Here is a 13,807-nt window from a genome sequence, read left to right as displayed (position 1 = left end):
GAACTGTCCTGAGCGCGTCCTCGACAGCCGGCGCTTGACGCGTCTTCTTCTTATTGACTTATAAGACTTATAGACTTATAAGTGCATTACCGCCACCTATCTCTCAAATGAACTATTGACACTCTATCTACAATCTCAATTAGGAGTGTCAATGGTCCATTTGAGAGATAGGTGGCGGTAATGCACTTATAAGTCTGAGATCCGCCATAAAGCAAGAAGAAGAAGAAGACGTGAACACGCTCAGGACAGTTCGGACATTGCCAATTTGCGGTGAATCAGAGGTAAAAAACGATATAAATACTGTTCAGTTTCTTGCATAGACCAATCGTTTCGTGTCTTTACACGTCAATGTATCATCACGAGCCGCAGGGTTTAATTTGGTTTTGTTTGTGTATGTTTTTTTTACTCTTAAAGCCGTGATTTCCATTCACTTCCATTATATGACTGACAGACTGCAACGGTTTGAGTTAAAAATCTTCGTTTGTGCTCTACTGAAGAAACAAAGTCACCTACATCTTGGATGCCCTGGGGGTAAGCAGATAAAAATCTAATTTTCATTTTTAGGTGAACTATCCCTTTAACATGGTTTAACACAAGGTCTTAATTGTCTTGTTGCTTTTACCAGTCATGAAACAGAAAACAGACATTTAAATTGTCAACTATCATGTAAAAAAATTATAGCATTCCTTTATTTATTTTCATAATATGACAAATTTATTTAGGGATTTTTTTCTGCATTTATTTGTGCATTAAATTGCAGCTATAAAGTGACCACTTTATAATTAAATTGTATTTGCACTACTGTTCAAACGATTGGGTCGGTAAGACAGGAAAAAAAAAACAATAAAGACAGTGATATCGTAAAATAAATATTATTAGAATTTAAAATAACTGTTTTTAATTTAATATATTTTAAAATGTAATTTATCCCTGCGACGGCAAAGCTGAATTTACTCCAGTCTTCAGTGCCACATGATCTTTTAAAAATCATTCTGATTTAGTGCTCAATTTCTTATTATCGTCAATGTCGAAAGCAGCTGTGCTTCTTAATATATATATATATATTTATTTATTTTTTTTTTTTAAATTAATTAATTAATTAATTAATTTTTTATTCATCAAGGATGCAATAAATTCATCAAGTGACAGAAAAGACATTTATAATGATAGAAAATATTTTTATTTTTATTAAATGCTGTTCTTTTGAGCTTGAAGAATCCTGAAAAGAATGTATTAATTTCCACAAGTATATTAAGCAGCACAACTGTTTTCTACATTAATAATAAGAAATGTTTTTTGAGCAGCAAATCAGCATATTAGAATGATTTCTAATATGCTGAAAGATAATGACTGCTGCATTTTTTTTTTTAATTGTAATAATATTTCACAATATTACAGTTTTAATGACCCCAAACTTTTGAATGGTAGGGTATAAACTTGTGTTGCTTCTTCCTAGATGGTGGTCCTCGCCCAGCTGGTTGGCGGGAACACTCTGGTCCAGGTGAAGTTCGCCGCAAGAAGTTTGACTTCGACTTCCGGGATGGAGGGAATGAGGGAGGCAGAAGGAGAGCAGGCAGCGAAGGAGCAGAGGATGAGAGAGATGGTCTGCCAGAGTGGTGCACAGATGAGGAAGATGGAGAAATGGGAACCTTTGATTCTTCTGGAGCGTTTATGTCTATTAAGGTGAGACCATAAGATCTAGTCTCTAATGACTTCTTATCTATGGTTTTCTTTTCTTTAAATTTTTTCCCCTCTTCTATTATCTTAGAAGTGCCCGAAAGACCCCATTCCAGAATTCTTCAGTAGAACACAAACGAAGATTTTTAACTCAAACCGTTGCAGTCTGTCAGTCATTTTAGTGTCAGGGTTTAATTTGGTTTTGTTTGTGTATGTTTTTTTTACTCTTAAAGCCGTGATTTCCATTCACTTCCATTATATGACTGACAGACTGCAACGGTTTGAGTTAAAAATCTTCGTTTGTGTTCTACTGAAGAAACAAAGTCACCTACATCTCGGATGCCCTGGGGGTAAGCAGATAAACATAAAATTTGGGTGAACTATCCCTTTAAGAACCCATCAGCCTGCGCCATCTAGAGTTTCATGAAAGAACTAGGCATTTCTTCTAAATGTCTTCTTTTGTGTTCCAGCAAAAGAAAGAAAAACACAAATTTGGAACAAAATGATAATTGGTATTTAGATATAATTTAGCAAGTTTATTTACACTTTTTTGAGATGGACCCCACATTGCAGGGGATTTCATGTTGTACCACATTTGCAAGGACATCAGGCCACCACAATGCATGAAATACATGACCCACACACCCAAACTCAAAAATACACTCACTGCATCCCTCATTTTGTGTCCAGTTTGGGGTAATGTCATAAAATATTAATAACACCAGTCAGTGTGTTAAAAATCACGACGGGCTGACATACAGTAGCACTGTGACAGGCAGTGGGACAGAGTCTGTGCAGAGGAGGCAGCTTCCTTCTCACTCACTGATGGAGTTTCATTGGCGCCTGCTCTCAGATCACTTAATGCATCCGTCTAATAACCTTTTAATGTCTGTATTATGGCAGTCATTTAATATTTGCTCTCGGAAAGATGCGCATGTAGATCAGCAATGACTGTAATGATGATAATGATAATCATGTGCTCATAATCCACTATCTTAAAGCATTGCACTACTGTGCTCACCGGTGGTTAAAATGAAGAGCTTTTAGCCATTATGGCTACATAAAAAAATAACTGCTTGCAATTCTGCTAATGCAATTTCTTAATTCCATGCATGTGCAATTTAATTTCCCCGCATTTTGTTGACATTGCTTTTTCTTATTTTTTCCCCCTTGTCTTTTTCCATCTTTGCAAGTGGGTCTAAAATGTAGGCCATTTGCATGAGTTATGCTAATTTGTTAGGGCAACGAATGCATTAATTTCATTAGCAAATGGCCTCAAAGCAGTAATTACCAGAGTAGGTGTGTCACAAGCAATCATGTTAAATTTTGCCAGTTAATTATTAAGATTTTGTTAGCAGAGACCTAGATTTGACATGAGTAGCCGAAGGAGAGACAGAGAGAGAGAAAGAAGAAGGGAAGAAAGTTAATGTTCTCCAGCAGCTAAGGTAAGGTGCGTGTTGTTGTGTTGAAGGGAGGAGGGAGTTGGCAGGAGGAAGGGTGGTAGGCTTGGGTTGGTTTGCATGTTGACAGCTTACATTCTGGACTAATTACCGCAAATAGCACAGGGCTAGCTGGTACTCAGTGAATCCAGAGGGGTATAATTATAAGAGAAAGGAGGGCAGGGGCTACTGAAGCGGTCTCTGCTCCCATTGATTGGAGTCCACTTGAGGAGGAGGGGAAATGCTTCTCTTTAGCTGTCATTGCCGTGTACTTTGGCCAGTGAAGACTGGGGAAAACATTCTGATTATTGAGTTCTTATAGACAAACAGCAAGGGCTGTAGGTTTACAGCAAATACTATAAGTAAAAAGGCCGTAAAAAAGTTGTTATAAACTAGATAAATTAATTTATTTGTATTATTATTATTATTACTATTATTATTTAAATGTAAAACGTAAATGGTAGACGTAAACGTAAAAGAACTAGACACACTGTGGCAAGTCATATTTTAAGATATAAAGTTGCAATTATGATGAATACAGTTTTAAGATAAAATCTTAAGAAATAAAGTCACCTTTTATTATTATTATTATAATATAAAACTTAAAAGGTTAAAAACTAATCACACTGTGGCAAGTCATATTTTAAGATATAAAGTTGAAATTCTGAGAAATAATGTTTCAATTATGATAAATAAAGTTTTAAGATAAAATCTTTAAAGAAATAAGTCACCTTTTATTTGTATTATTATTATTATTATTATTATTTATTTATTTATTTTTTTAATTATTATTTTTTTTTACAGCAAAGGTCATCCATAGATTTATTCTTAAAAACAAAAACAACAAACAATACCAATTGTTCAAGATATGTTGTCTGAGGGAGAGTCTTAATATCACAAGCAATTTGTGTGTGTGTGTGTTTAATGAATAAAGAACATTATTTATTTATTTACTGGAAAACAAGACACAAATAACGATTAATGAATCATTTTCTAGTGTTCCTCATATTTTATATATCAAAAAAAGACCGTGAAGTGACTTATCAAGTGTCAGCCATTTGATTATCGCTGAACAACTTAGTAAATAATATTCTCTGTCAGCTCAATACTTGCGCTTTTGACGTTCCTCAGGACTGTGTCTTCATCATCTTGGCGGCTTTCTTTGAATAAGAGGTTGGCACCTAGACTCATCCTCTTCCACTCAAGGTGTAAATCTCCAGGTCTTCCACTAAAACTCTCTTTAGGGTTAATTCCTCTAGTTCTTATCCACTGACACCCTTTAAAACTTTTCCCTCCTTCCGTCCCTCAAGTGTCTTCTTAAAAGTGAGCACGCTTTTCTCTCATCCACTTTTGGGGGAAAAAATGTTAATCATTACTTGAATTCAGATGGAAAGGAGCTTATCCTGGCATGTGGCTGCTTGCCTCGTCATTTAACTAAAAGCAGTAGGCTATGTGATGTTTCTACAATGAGTCTGTGCAATACATCTCTCTCCGTCTTAATAGGCAAATAGATAACTCAATAGAGGTTATTTAATGCTCTGAACTTCAAATATTGGAGGATGCTATGCTGTTTGTTTTTGTTTATTAGCTGTGTTCTAATATCTAGTGAGCTGCCTGCTGCCTATAGGCAGTTTCCTCAGAAGGCAACATTCCAGCCATCATGGAATCTCATAAGTGAACAATTTGGAACACACTACAAAGGCAGCACCACAATGCAAATACAGGAAAAATCAACTTGCAATGGATTTCAATAGTTTTACTTTGGCATATTCCAAAGTTAACAGCTTGATACATAAAAACATTAAAGTACAGATGCAATATTGTCAATATTTCAGTTTAAAATAACTGTTTACTATTTTAATACAGTTTAAAATGTAATTTATTCCTGTGATGGCAAAGCTGGATTTTCCAGTCTTCAGTGTTACATAATCCTTTAGAAATCTTTCTAATATGCTGACTTGGTTCTTAAATAACAGTTCTACTTCCTATTAAAACAGTATTGCTAAATATTGTAGAAATTGTGACAGAAATCTGTTGTAACATTCTAAATGTCTTTACTGTCACCTTTAATCATCATTAATTATCTTATCATCATCATCATCATCAGCATCTTCATCATCATAAAAAACAAAAACAAAACAACAAACAAACAAAAAAGTACTAACCCATTAGTGGATAAAGTAAAATAGTATTTGTATATATAAAATAATAGTATTAATAGAATAATAGCAAATAATAGTATTGTATAAAATAATATTGGTATATTTTTGTCAATAATTTTGGGCTTCTTCTGTGTAAGGATACATGTGATTAAATAAAAGGAGATAGTAATGATATGCTTATATATGCTTATATATGTAATATGCTTATCTGTGAGAACATAGTGAGGTAGCAATGAAACAGAGCAATTGTGTTTGAATCCTATCATTTTGTACACAGTTTTGGATGGTTGCAAAATAAAGAGAACGAAAGTGCAAGAAGAAAGCAAAGGAATGTAATTTCTATCCGTTTAAGTGCATTGCATTGGCTAATTAAGCAGTCTGATGCAATTTGTATCGCTAAGACCTTCCGCCGGTACGATGCAGTCTGACTAGAGGAGGTCATGAGGTTACTGGTGGAATTCGAGCCTAACGAAGCTACTGGACTGAATGAATAAGTTGGGATAGTTGATTCAATTTACATCAATACTGCAGCCAGCCATTGTTCCGACCGCAGTCTGTTTGGGATTTGCTAGTTTAACTCCTCTTATTTAACCCCTGTGCCCCTCTTCCTCCATCTCTCCACTTCTCCCCACCTCAGGCTGAACTCATTAGGGTTCCTGCATGTGAAGGTCCTGGGGCGGATTCAATCAGCCGGAGCTTTAATTGGCTCTCAGGCATTCAAATTGAAACCGATGGAGAACTAATAACAATTGCCCTACTGGTTTGTAGCTGTAGAAACCGAGGGAAAATTAGTTGTGGTGCCAAAGCGCTGCACTTTTTAATTGCAGGCAGGATTTTGGTGGGTTTGGTTAAGAGAACCATAAAACACACACACACACACACACACACACACACACACACACACACACACATATACACACACACGCACATCCACACACCCCGAGGGCTTCTCTTTGTTTCCATGACCTCAGAGTAATTTTGTAACATGACTGTGACTGGAATTTCTAGTGGCCATATGAGTTTGTCTGTGTGTGTGTGTGTGTGTGTTGCCCTCCGGTCCATTCCGCCATGTCATCACCTTCCACCTCTCAGTCATGTAGACAAATGAAAACACACACTCACGAACACACGCAGGTGTTCAGAGGGGCCTTCTCTCAGTTTTAACAGACAGTTCAGACACCGTCCCGCACTCTGAGCTGCGGCTAATGTTTACTGAAAAGTAGTTCATCGAAAAGCCCTGAGTTCATCGCGGCCATTATTGCACTGCGTGTTTTGACAACTGCGGATGAAAGGGTGGTAGAGGCATGATGGTGAGAGGAAGATGAGGCCTTTACGAGCAAAGCATTCTTACTAAATGCTGGTGGTGACCTCTTGATCTGTCTGGAAAACTGCACCAACAGATGGTAGAACTCACAGGATGCTTCTTAAGTTTATAGAGATAGTCCTGAAATCATATATCATATCATTAATCCCATTAATCCGAATAGCAAAAACAAAAAATGATACACCAAATAACTTCTGTTACACTGATTGTATCAAATGGTTATTCCATGGTAATGTGATATGATGACACTTAATTGTTACCATATTTATATACCTACCATGGTATCTCTTGTGAAAAAGTGTGTTTAATTGTATTGAATGTGCACTTGTAGTGGGTTTTTTCATGTTAAAAGTGTATTTGCAGATAATATAATATTAATTAAATACATTGAGTAAACTTAAAGAGAATTAAAAAAAAAACACTGAAGTAAAGAATACACTTTGTCATAATGTCAAATTAACTTTATTTTAACTGTGGTGTGTCATTCAGTGTTACATTTACAGTTTTTTTATTTTTATTTTTTAATGCACAGTAATACATTTGAAACTTCATTACAAATCTGTAATCACGCATAAATTGAAATATATGACATACAAGTTTCAATTGAAATTACATCAAAATATATTTTAGTTTATCATAAATGTTTGTCAGTACATTCGGCAATACACTTGAAAGATATATCAGAGACAGTTAAAGTAACTGTGAAAGTATATGTAAAGATAAAAAAAAAACACTGTAAAGTTCAACTATTTGCATTTAACAATCATTTAAACTATTACAATTTTTTATTTAATTGCAATTAACATGCAGTTAATTGACATTTATCACAGTGGAATTGATTACCGGAAGTGCTTGTCTAAGCAGTGTATCAATTCTTCTGCTTATGTATATTTTTTAATTTTTCTAATTAAATAAGAATAAACAATATTTAAAATATAAAACATATATAATAATATTGTCATTTCCAGCACAGAATGCTTTCATACACAATACATAATTTGAGATGTAGCAGAAATGTTCATGGCTTTCAGAAAAATTACAAAAATATATGGTGCAATACATGGTATATGAACATGTCCAAAACAATAGTAATACCATGATACTATAAATACACATTATTCATTATATATACACGATTTAAGCTGTCATTTTCAGTGCTTTAATATTTTAAAGGCCTATAACAATATGCAGGGGCGCGGGAAGATGTTTTCGGTTGGGGGTGCTGTGTGTGTGTCTGTAATCTTGTTCGCATTCTGTATAGTTCATGTCTGAAACCACGCGCCAGCGTCACGTGTTCATGAGGATTAGGCTAATCATCCCATATAGAAAACATCACAAGTAAAATTAATAATGTTTATAAAGATAAACATAGGTTTATTATAGCCCACTTACAATTTACATTTCAGAGATCATTACAAATAAATGATTAAATGCTAAAACTGAATAAATTTAAATGAACAAACTTGGCGTTGCATTTGCAACCATGTGAAAACAGGGGGTGCTGCAGCCCCCTCAGCACCCCTACTTCCCGCGTCCCTGACAATATGCAAATGTGGGCTGATTTCATGCTATCGGTGCGCAAGTTCAGGTTTAATTCTTCTCGTCCTAATTCCCTCTCAGTAGGAGTCTGTGCCCTTTATAGCCCTAACCGTACCTGACAGATCAGAGTCAGGGACCTGAAGGATGTGTGTGTGAGTGGATGTTCATATAAGTTGTGTGAATTTATGCGCCCAGCCAGTGTCTGTCACTACGGTGTTGTTGGTGCAGATGCATTGTGGTACTCAGTCCTCATACGCTGGGGTCATTACACACACAACACAGATCCAAGTGTGGCTCTAAATCTGATAATGATAAAAAGCAGGGTTTGAGAGAGAGCTTGTTTATAATAGTCAGGGATATGAATGTAGAAAACATCTACAAGCTGCTGTTATCAGTTGCATTTTGTAGTATCCATCCTTCACCTAACTAACTGAGAAATTCAGTTCATGTCTTATGCACTTTTTGTGTTTGGTACTCGTCCTTCTTTGTGTGTTCTGGACAAACCACTGTCTTCTAAAAATACAAAATAGCGCAAACCACAAAATTAGTTCAGTCATAAAAAGTGGAGTTTAATGTCCTTCATGGTCACAGCTGTGTGGAGCTCTGCAAATAAACGCTCTGCTTGTTGTAGACCATGTACTGTAATTCCCATGCGCTAAGATAGGACATTGACTAAACCATGCCGAGAAGCCACGGCTGCGGTGTTTGGGTGGAGGCTGGAGATCCATTTACCCTGTTGCTTTCTGTTCATCCCAGCTGTGTTTTTAGAGCCCTGAAACAGGCTTTGATCAACTGCTGATCTGAAAATCGCTGAAATCTCTAAATTTGAAATCTGAGTTTTGCAACATTTTTTTTTGTTGCTTTCCAAATAAATAGGTGTTTTCAACTTTATCTCATTCCCTCTCATATGGTTCCAGGCTTTATTTTGGTGAAGTGAAGATTACATTTAGCTACTTTGGTAACATGCTCCTTAATTAAAGGCAGAAACTGATACTTATGCATTGAGATTGCATATTCCACTGGCAGATAAGAAGGAGTTTATTTGATAAACTACAAAGAAAGCATCCATTCACATCGAAACAGCCTAGGCTACATGATGAACGGCACTAAAAGTCTTATGAATTATTCCGAATTCGCAGCAATCAGGTTTTAAAGTGGCAGTAAATCCAGTCTAAATAGGTTCATTCATTATTCTCTGCGGTGGGGCACGGGATACTTAAAGAGTGTTATGTCTGGATTGTCCCATGCTCTGCTGTGTTCTAGCGGACGGTGTTCTGGCTTGACCTGATATACGGTGCGACTCGAATTACAGAGACGGAAATGTCGTCGTCATCTTGTTAGTATTCTGATGTAAGCCTGGGGCACGGGTGTCAGATGCTCTCAAAATTTACAGCTCAATTTGGAAACCACAGATACAGCTGAGCATGGCTTTGGGGTGACTTATAATGAAAATACCAATCCACATTAGCTCCATCTGCCACAAGCAAAATGTTAATATCAGAGCAGAAAAAAAAAGTGAGAGAGCGATAGAGAGAGAGAACAGAGAAACGAGAGAAAATAAAGTTTGCTGTTCATGAAAGTCACACTTCCAACGTTACCGGCAACTTTGAAGCCAGCTGAGGCTCTTTCCTGGTGGCTGGACAGAAATGTAACGCATTCATGTTTGTTGGTGAATTAAAAATATCTGGCAACAATGTTTAGGTTGAGGGGACTCAATTCAAAGCATCTGCATCAAATCAGTTTGTGATTACATTTTGTGTATTATGAATTTGCAGAGTATGATTTACTTTATTAAGTTCACGTTCCAGGGGAAAGAGGCACATTTTGGGAAGAAAGTTTTAACTTTAGGATCCTTCCATTTGGTTCATCCTTACTCTTTGCCTTCTGGCACCAACTAAATTAAAGACTTTTTGTTCCATCCTGATTTTCCACTGGGCCCTTTAATGTCATGCTTATTTCAGAAGGATATTGCCAGTGATTCTTACAAATAATGAAGGGAAATGAATGTATTATTGTCTGAGGACAATGAAAACATATTTATCCTCAATCTCCATGTGAATTGCCCTAGCTCAAATAGTCTTCGATTGAATACCGCAAACATATTTGCATAAGCTTTGAATTTAGAGTCCTCCTCAGGCTCCGAGAATTGTGTCAAAGCCTCACTCTCTATAGTCATTGTTTGACGGTGATGAAGTGGTACTGCTGATGTATATGATTATCTTAACTAAGACCCACAAATTAACAGAAAATGCACTCTATTCTGTTTTTCAATGGCTTATCATTGATTTCAGGGGCTCACAATACCTCCCTAAAATAAATAAAACTTATTTTGAAATTTATTCTTCGGTCTATAACATTCAATTATATACACTGTAAAAATAGACGTGCTGTTATTATAACGGAACATCTCGGTTACGTATGTAACCCTCGTTCATCGCATGCCAATGTGCATTGGCTCGTTTAGTTTACACTCGAAGTAGATTGGTCCCTCTAAGCGAGATCCCAATTCGTCGGTCATCCGACGTGACGTCGAGAGTGACCGACTGAAAGGGAACAAGCTATTTCTAACATGACCTTTAAAAACCTCTTTCATTTCATTGGTGTATAACTCAAAATTGTCAGCTTGATTTAGTCATATTAAATAATATTTCTGACTTGATGAAGTGCTTTTTTTTATTTATTTATTTATTTTTTAACAGTGTTTGGAAGACCAGGGGTAGCTGTCACACTTTTTTACTCTAGTGACTATTTTTGTAAGATAGTTTTTTTTTTATCAATTTTTTTTTGTGTGAATTAACCATGCACATACCTCAAAATGTTGGCTAATAACTAACTAACTAACTAACTAACTAACTAACTAAATAAATAAATAAATATGTTGTCACACTATTAGACAAGTTGTCACAATGGAACCTGACATTAATAGGCTTTTCATTTATTTCATTTTTTTCCAGCAAAATTATAACAGTAAAGCAAATACAAAACATTTTATGAAACTGCAGAAAATGTACAAGGTGAGTACAAAAAACATTATATAAAACCAATATATAAAACCATTGTTTTTGGCCAACTAATATACGATTTAAATTACTGAATGAAAAATTTAAATGAATAAGCTTAATAGTAATATCACGCCTTGCTCTGGCATGTGACAACTTGCCCCGGCCTCCCCAATATTACATCGAAATATCAATAGATTTTCCAACTACAGTATGTGGATTGGTCTTCATCGCAATCTCTCTCTCTCTCTCTCTTTTTTAATTATATACCCATTTTATGTTGCGACGGTCCATTTAGTAGGTTTTATGCCAGCTGAGTATGGCCAAGGGGTAATTACAAGGATTATTTACTTCTGTTAATTGAGGTCCCATCTTTGAATGGGTGGTAAAGGTTAATGTCCTTTTGATATATATTTTCTTTCCGTCTCCTCAGACAGACTTACAGGCGAAAGAGAAGGAGATTCCTGAGGGTATACAAGTCTGAAATGTTGAAATTCAGTTTGAGAAAAAGAGGAACGTCCACCGTGTAAGTCGGTGGGCTTCAGTGGTGGGGTATATTTCAGGTTCCATTTCTAAGCTCGGCCCCTAAGATGCCCCACATTGATTTCCTTCACTTCTGCTCTTTGTTTGGTCTCAGTGCTTTCATTAAACCCTAATCCGTCTCATTTGCTATGCTTCCAGGAGACATGGAACTAAAAGAGGGAGGTGGATAATGAATAGGAAAGAAAATGTGAAGTTGCATATGTTTTTTTCCCCTGCTCTTTAAATGACCCTTGTCTTCACATTCATGATGAGGCTGTTTTAATAGTCTTCATAAGAGGAATTTTAAATCACAAAACTGCTAACCTGCAGGTTAATAAAAATGGTAATTTGGTAATCTTGTATCTGATTTAATTGGATTTCAAGAACCCCTTTAAAATGTGTTTGCATTCTGGAAAATTTACATGTGCCGTGTTAAAAGGGAACTTGAATCTCCAGCTGTCAGGATAATGAATTAGACAATCCCATCTCTATAATCTTCTGACAATCTCCCCTTGTACTTTCCTGTCACAGTTATCCATTAAAGCAATGAATTACCTAAATATTTGAAATGTTTTACATGGTTTTGTTGCTTTGTAATGTTGCTAGGGCCTCAAACATACTGTGTGTTGTTTCATCATAAAGATAATGTGCCTGACAGTAGAATGAGATGAAATAAAACTTGGGATATATATCTAATTTGACCTTTGACCTCCTAATATTTCTTTGAGCTTGCATTTTTGTAATATTTTATTGTGTTAGTGGTCGACCAATATATAGCCAAAGCTGATATACCAGCTGACATTTGGCATTTTTAATTTAGATTTTCTGTGTTTTTTTACTGCTTCATTTTTAATAAGCTTTTCCGTGTGGCTAATAAGTGCCGTGAGTGGGACTTTTATTTTGACAGTGACAAGAACTGCACAGGAGCTCTCATTCTGTCTTAATTAGTTTAAAGTCTTTGTTTAACAGTTTTGTCTGACAATAGAACTGTAAACACTGTAATACCTTTTTAATATACTGGCATTCAGCAAATAATTTGGTCGTTTAAAGCCTTTGAATATCGATAAACCTTGCAAACTTCAGTGAATCCAGCAAACGAGCACATTGTATCCTATATACACTTCGCTACCGTTCGGACGTTCTTGCTTACTGCTCTGCGCTTTGCTCCCTATTTCTGTACTTTTCTTTGATTTTTCTAAGATTTTTACTTCAGCAGATCAGCACAGTGCTCAAACAACATATTTTTGGCACAAACACTAAAACAAAAAACTCTCTGGGACTGGAATAATCGTTTCTCTATTAACAGTGAAGCTGTGGCTTTAATTCCTTTAGAAACAATGATGCTACCAGCTCCTTGTTGAGAAAGATAATGTTCTTGAGCGATTAAGATGTTTAGTTGATAAAACTGCGGGGCAGCGCTAAAAAGTTTGTTCCTGAATGGCTGAGTGCGGCCGCAACGTGATCTGTGTGTGTGACTGCACTTAACATCAAACTGCTTCTGTTTTACACAAATGCTGGCACAGACGTGCATGTTCGGCTTGAGTCGCTTTGAACTCGTGCATCTTCGGAAGCGGAGCTTCTTCTTCTTCTTATTCGTTTTTTTATTGGCGGCTCGCAATCGGAATTAAAAATCTTACTGTTCAAAAACTGTTGACTGGTAGGTTATATAGATTACAGAAATGTTATATTGTAATGTTATATATATATATATATATATATATAATTTATTTATTTATTTTTTTGTATATATATAACATTTCTGTCCCCCTCACTTCTGAAATGATGGCTACGCCCCTGCTCTATACTGTATATAAAATTTGCATTGCCCGGCCTTTCTTTTGAAATTATTCCATATCCCAGACTGTTGGTTACAATGTGTTTATATTTTCAATGTTTTTATTTTTGAAAATGACATTCACAGAATCAACAAGTTTCCATCTAAAGCATAAATCTGTTTAATTTGCTGATCATTTTTTTTGTTAATTTAAAATAAAGTAAACGTTTTTTTTTCTAAATTGATTCATTTTCAAACGATTTTTTCTAATTTATTTAATAAATATTAATAAATATGAAATTAATTTAGTTAGTTAGACCAATTGTTATGCTTGTATTTACTATCTTAAATAAGATATTATTGTATGATGT

Source organism: Sinocyclocheilus rhinocerous, unplaced genomic scaffold, assembly GCF_001515625.1.
Source record: "Sinocyclocheilus rhinocerous isolate Xijiao unplaced genomic scaffold, SAMN03320098_v1.1 scaffold212, whole genome shotgun sequence".
In the NCBI taxonomy this organism is placed as follows: domain Eukaryota; kingdom Metazoa; phylum Chordata; class Actinopteri; order Cypriniformes; family Cyprinidae; genus Sinocyclocheilus; species Sinocyclocheilus rhinocerous.
The sequence above is the reverse complement of the archived record's forward strand: the minus strand, read 5'-3'. Positions refer to the sequence as shown.